General features: G+C 50.1%; 1 pseudogene; it reads right to left on the minus strand.

Annotated features, from left to right (window-relative positions):
• Positions 1-1,319: 1,319 nt before the first annotated feature.
• On the minus strand, positions 1,320-2,620 carry LOC136499556 (F-box protein At5g49610-like; annotated as a pseudogene).
• Positions 2,621-7,085: the final 4,465 nt, after the last annotated feature.

Raw genomic sequence — 7,085 nt, forward strand, 5'->3', positions numbered from 1 at the left:
AATTTCAATTTTTCAATAATGAGTGTACAATAATGTTTTCCAAAAATGGCACTTTCGAGCTACAATTGTTGTTCATGAAGCTCGATTTCTTATTAATTCTTCGTAATTACTGTCTCAGTATTTTTTTGTGCAGAGATGGATCGAGAGTGGATGCATCTGTCCTGAATGGACAAGCGGTACATGCATGCGTCAGCCAGTTTATCACCGATGCCAAAGCCCATGCTGGGAATGGGAACCCTGCCTTCTGCACATGCAAAGATTGCAAGAATCATAGGAACTTTCATTAAATTGAGTTTATACGATCGCACTTGATTACCAGGGGGTTCATGCCAAACTATACGATATGGACTATGCATGGTGAGGTTGGTGTGAATGTTCTGCAGGGAAACGATGATGATGTGGACATGTCTGACGTAGCCATCCACGATGTTGACGAGGAACCCGGTGTCAGCACGGAACCTATGGCCACAGGTTAATAATGTGTTTAGGAACACGCTAGCCTGATAACACCGAGGATAACGATGGCATTTCTCAGCTGCTACTGTAATGTAGAGACCGGATGTCTTAGTGAAAGACTAGCTGAGAAAGCTAGAGAAAATGAAGACAAGATAGGCAAAACACCATTGTATAGGAAATTGTCCAATGAGCAAACTGAAAGCCGACATCATGCTGTTAGAGTTCAAATCGACAAACAGGATTGAGCGATAAAGGCTTCGAATCAGTGTTAGGTATAATAAGGAAAATGCTTCCTAGAAAAAACATGAGTTGCCAGAAAAGACATACTTGGCCAAGCAAATGATCTGCCCCATCGGCCTCGAGGTTGAAAAAATCCACCGACGTGTTCCTAATTATTGTATATTGTACCATCGGAGAAAAATACAAAGACTTAGGACAAGTGCCCCAAGTGTGAAGCTCCACGGTACAAGGAAGGGCCGTCAGATGAGGGTACCAAGACCAGAGGAGGTCCCATAAAGATCGTTTGATATTTCTCTATAGCTCCCGGGTGCATAGGCTGTTTGCATGTGCAAAGTCAGCTAAGCTGTTGCGCTAGCATGGCGAGAGCGTAAGAAAGATACAATGATGAGGCACCCCGCCGATGGGCATGACTGGAGGATTGTGTTCGTTGAGTCTTTTAAGAGCCGAAGGTTAGAACTAATAATTGTGCATTAAGTTACACGTAGATAGGAATAAAATGCTTTTTTTACTCTAAAAAAGAATGCTATAGAAGCGGATCAAGAATCGAGCAGTAAAGATCAAGAAGCTAATTGAATTTGTCGACGTCGTGGTCATCATCGTCGTCGTCGTCGTCATGATCATCATCACAACATGCAGTTTCGATCTGGCGACCGGCATGCTCTACCTATGTCGCAGGGAATCAAGTCCGATTCGTACTTGAAAATTTCTTGTATGCATACGTGCTTCACTTGGACTTCAGCCATCTTTCCCTTCCGTAAATCATACCTGCGATCCAAGTCAAACACATTATTATTGGATTATGAATGCAAATTCAATAACTAATTAATGTCGATCGTCATGCAGCGCTACTAGTTGATTACCACATGACTCTGCAGAAGCTGTGCAAGAAGGCGACATCGAAGGAGTGGAGGTCACCGAGGATCACCGCCGGCCCTTCCTTCGCGTGGAGGCTCTTCAAGCTCACCGTCATCTTCTTCCTCCACCTCCCTTCTCCATAGCTAGCCATCTCCCACATCTCCAGCACCTCCTCGTCCACAGCGGCGTCCGTGAGCACCAGCAGGCACAGCCTCCCCTCCACGGCGGCGATCCGCTTGCGCGCCCACGGGTCGTCCATCTCGTCCACCTCCCTCGGCAGCGCGATGAGCCGCCACGCCTCGGCCCTGACGTCGAACGCGAACACGTCCTGCGCGCCCGTGAGGCGGTCGGGCCAGCGGAGCCAGTGCATAGCGCCGTACGCACGCACGGCGGGCGCCGCGGGCCGGAAGAGCGAGTCCGGGCACAGCGGCACGTCCGGGGCACGGCGCCACGCGAACCGCCGTGAGTCGAACACCTCGCAGCGCAGCCGGTCCCGCAGCGCTGGGACAGAGAACCGGACGACCTTGAACTCCGCCGCGGTGCTAGAGGCGGAAGGCCGGGCCACCATGGCGACCGCCGCCGTGCGGAACCTTACCCGGGCTCGGCAGCGCCCGCCACTGCCGCGAGGCCGGCTTGCACACGTAGTAGCAGGGTGGCCGTGCCGTGTCGGCCTCGACGCAGCACGCGAGGCCGCGGTGCGCGGACACGGCCTCCACGCGGACGTGCGCGGACGGCAGGAAGTCGAGGGAGATCGCCTTCGGCGCCGCCCCCAGAGAGCCGTGCATGGAGACGAAGTCGGTGTGGTAGCGGTTGCGGGCCATGCTCTGGACGAGGTAGCCAGACACGGCGGCGGCGCGGCGGCAGTGCAGCAGCGCGAACGCCGGCTCGTACGTGAGCCTGCGCCACCACGTGGACACCATGCGGCACGCGGGGAGGTCGTCGAGGGGCACGCGCGTGAGGAGCTCGACACCTGGTCCTCCGGTAGGCCCTCGCCTCCGCCGCCTCCGTTCTCCTCCTCGTCGCTGTGGCTCCGCTCCTCCTCCGGCGCCGACAACGGCGACGACGCCATTGCCGCTTGCGCTAACTGCTGTGTTGACTAGTAGTATAAGAGGCAGTAACAAAAACGACCAGCTATGTGTAGCTGTAGCTATATATAGGAAATCTGCTCAGGAAGACAGAAAGGATCGAACGATGTGGATCGCAGCAACAACTCGTCGTCGCTAACCTCGGTCGTCGTATGCTCTCTCTCTCTCTCTCTCTCTCTCTCTCTCTCTCATCTCTCTCTCTCTCTCTCATATAATAATATATATATATATATATATATATATATATATGACACTACCAGAAACAGGACATTTGTCGAGGGCAAACTACTTTGCCGAGTGTAAAAAATCAGGCACTCGGCAAAGAATTGCACTCGACAAAGAATTTTTTGCCGAGTGCCGGGCACTCGGCAAAAAAGGGTATTCGGCAAAGGGACTTTTTTACCGAGTGTCAGGCTCTCGGCAAAAGCGCAGCACTTGACATAGGCTGCCCCCGCGTAACGGTGTTCGTGCCACGTCCTTCTTTACCGAGTGCCTGCTGATAAGCAGGCGGCCAACGATTTTTTTTTGGAAAATACTTTGCCGAGTACCCCTGACACGACGCTCGGCAAATATTCCAATATTTTTTTGAAATGTCTTTGCCGAGTACCTAACACTTCGGTACTCGCCAAAGGGAGGAATTAAAAAAATACATTTTTTTTTGAAATACCTTTGCTGAGTGCCCCTCTGAAGGCACTCGACAAAGAGGAAATTTCTAAAAAAAAATTAAAAAAAACACTTTGCGGAGCGCCTTATTCTTGGCACTCGGCAAAGGGGGTCCTTTGTCGAATGCCTCGGCGCTCAGCAAAGTTTTTTGTTGGCCTCCAAATTTTTTGTGCAGCCCTTTTAAAGTACCAGGAACTCCTCGTTAGAATTTGGGGATTTTTATGGCTTTTTGATATATTTAGTTACTTATTTTCGTTTACTTGAATTTTTTTGAAAATATAAATTTGAACTGCACGTGGTATGAATAATGGAATTTAATGATTCAAAAAATGATAGTCATGTTACTGAGTGTAGTGTGAGGCCGTATCCAGAAACGGACCCGAAATTTAGACATCTTGTTCACGAAACATGACCGCGAACTTGCGTGCGAAGTGTTTTTAAATTCTATAAAAAGCAAACGAAGTTATGATTCTTCGGTTTGCAAGCATCGTACGTGACAACTTGCGCGAAACCTTCTTAAATTTTTATCACAGCATCTACATATGATATCATGACATCTTGATAAGTTTCACTGATTTTTGGACTTCGTTTGCTTTTTATAGAATTTAAAAACAACTCGACCGTAGGTTCGTGGTCATGTTTCGTGAAAAAGATGTTCGAAATTAATGGTCTGGTCCTGGATACGGCCTCACATTATACTAAAATAACATGAATATCATTTTTTTCATTCATTTTTTCATTATTCGAATGACCGGCAGTTATAATTTGAATTATTCAAGAAAATTCAATTAAATGAAATAAATTGAAGAAATATAGAAAAAGTCCAAGAAATATGCCACATTGGAACATGGAGTACCAGGTATTGTATGAGGACTGCAGAAAAAGTTTGGAGGTCGTACGATGTCTTGATCTGGTCGTCCTTTTTGAGAGTGATCTGGTGATAACCAGAGTAGCAATCGAGAAAGGAAATCAGCTCGTAACCGGCCGTTGAATCTACGACCTCGTCTATGCGAGGTAAGCCGAAGGGGTCTTTAGGGCAGTGTTTGTTAAGATCAGTATAATCAACGCACATTCTCCATTCATTATTCTTTTGCGTACAGGAACCGGGTTGGCTAACCACTCCGGATGATACACTTCTTTAATAAATCCGGCTGCCAAAAGCCGTGTAACTTCTACCCTAATCGCCTTCTTTTTGTCGCGAGCGAACCGTCGTAGCTTCTGTTTGATAGGTTTGGCCTTGCCGTCGACATTTAAGGAGTGCTCGATCAAGTTCCGAGGTACACCGGGCATGTCAGCAGGTTTCATGCAAACACGCTCACGTTGCTCCTCAAGAACCTGACGAGCGCGTCTTCCTATTTAGGATCCAGGTTGGCCCCGATAAGGGCCGTTTTGCTGAGATCACCGTCGACCAGCTGGATCGTTTTGTGCTCTTTGGACTTGACGTTCTTGCGTGGGGCCTCGAGCTCTAGGATCTCCAGGTGGTCGGCTAGGGTCTTCTTGGCGTCGAGCGTGGTCTTGGCCATGCGAATAGAGAGGTCATGAGCCTCTGCTATTTTGTAGCTGTCATTCTCGCAGGTGTAAGCTATGTACATGTTGCCCTTGAGAGTTAGAACCCCCTTCTCAGTAGGCATCTTGAGCACCAAATACCTGTAGTGAGGTATGGCCATGAACTTGGTGAGCGCTGGTCGACCAAGGATAGCATGGTAGGTGCCTTCGAAGTCGGCGACCACGAAGTTGACGTAGTCGGTGCAGAAGTGGTCTAGGGTACCAAATTGCACAGGTAGCGTGATCTGCCCGAGAGGAGTAGAGCTCTGTCTGGGGAGAACACCCCAGAACTTAGCCTCGTATGGCTTGAGATCAGCCGGGGTTATCTTCAGGGCTGACAAACTGTTCTTGAACAGTATATCAATGGAGCTTGCCACCATCAATCAGCACTCTGTCGAACTGGACCCTGTTGATGCAAGGATCAAGGACCAGAGGAAAACGTCCTGGCTCAGGTATTGCGGCCCATTGGTCCTTTCTGCTGAAGGAGATCTCGCGGTGAGACCAAGGAGGGAGCCGCGGATCGGCGATGAGGTTGTCGGTGTTGGCCACGTTCAAGCAGGCGCGGGCGAGCAGCTTGCAGTTCTTGTTTGGTCTCGATGGACACTTTGCCTCCAATGATGGTGTGGACGCGATCGGTTGGCTTGACGTACTTGTGACGGGGATCTACGTCTTCATCATCGTTGTCCTCGTTGTGCCTGTTCCCCTGCGTCGTTAGGCTTGTCGGACGTATCCGGAGCCTGTTGACGCGTGTAGATAGACTTGAGAACGCGACAATTCTCCATGGTATGGTTTGACTTGGGGTGGAGCTGGCAGGGTCCTTTCAATGCTTTGGCGTAGTCTTCTTCGTAGTTGCGACGTCCGCCACCTTTCTTAACGGTGTTGACCTCGCCGTTGTCTTCCCGAGCACGCTTGCCCCCTGTAATTATCACGGCGGTTACGCCGCTGATTATGCTAGTCGTGATGGTCGCGGGAGTCGTTGCGCTGGTTGCGGCGATCAAAATTGTCGTTCCGACCACGGTTACCGCGGTAGTCGTTGCGGTGTGGGGGTGGTTGGAGTGTGGAACCCTTGCTGCTTCTTCGATGATTATCTTTTTAGCATCGTCGGCATCTGCATATTTCTTGGCAGTGGCCAGGAGCGCTGTGACTAATTCAGGTCTCTTGCAGAGGAGCTTGTCCCATAGGGCATCGTGGAAGCGGAGACCAGTGATGAAAGCCTCGATTGCCTCGTTGTCAGAGATTGACAGGACCTTGATGCGCATCTCTGAGAAATGTCGGACGTACTCACGTAGTGGCTCATCTCTCCGGTCTCGAATCCGCTGCAGATCATATTTGTTGCCGGGTTGCTCACAAGTGGCAATGAAGTTGTCGATGAAAGCTTGCTTGAGCTCTTGCCAAGAATCAAAGTAGTTCGCCGACAAGCTGACCAGCCATTGGTGACCTGCATGGCCAACAGCGACTGGGAAGTAGTTAGACATGACGTGCTCGTCAGCCATGGCTGATCTGCACGTGGTTTCGTAGAGCATGACCCATAATTCGGGGTTCTCCTTGCTGTCGTACTTCTAAAGTTTTTCGAGCTTGAAGTTCTTGGGCCATATGACTTGGCGAAGATGTAAAGTAAACTGCTTCAAACCCGGAGGGCCGTAGGTAGTATCATATTCCATACGGCGATAGCTTTCGTGGGATGCACGATCGTTGGCTCTTTGGTTGATGCGATCGTGCAGATCGCGTTCTCTGAGGTAATGGAGGAGATCGTTATTGCCATCACGGCGATCTCAGTTGCCACCCTGATTAACCCTGCGACCGTGGTTATCGCGGCGATTATTGCGGTTGTCTTGGCTGTTGTCGTCCCAGAAGTCACGACGGTTGTCATCCCGATGGCGGTTGTCGTCTCGACCACCATCATGGCCACCGTTTTCGCCTTGACGGTTGTCTGATGGGTCATTGTTGCACGAACCACGTTGGTTGGGTGGCTGTGAGCAACTTGAGTACTGGAGGCTGTGGCTTGATTCGACTAAGACAGATGGAGCCCGGGCTTGATTTACAATCTTTGTGGTCTGGGCCATAGCAGCCATCAGGTAAGCTTGTATATCATCACGAACTGCCTGTGTTTCCGGGGTGTTGGGTAGTCGTTGCATTGTCGCCATAGCAACAGCTACGTTGGCGCTTGGAGTCCTGAAGACCTGCTTGTCCCCCACCCTGTCAAAGGCATTGTTAAGATCGCGTGGCTGGACCCTTATGCGT

Source organism: Miscanthus floridulus, chromosome 13 (genome assembly GCF_019320115.1).
Source record: "Miscanthus floridulus cultivar M001 chromosome 13, ASM1932011v1, whole genome shotgun sequence".
Taxonomy (NCBI): Eukaryota; Viridiplantae; Streptophyta; class Magnoliopsida; order Poales; family Poaceae; genus Miscanthus; species Miscanthus floridulus.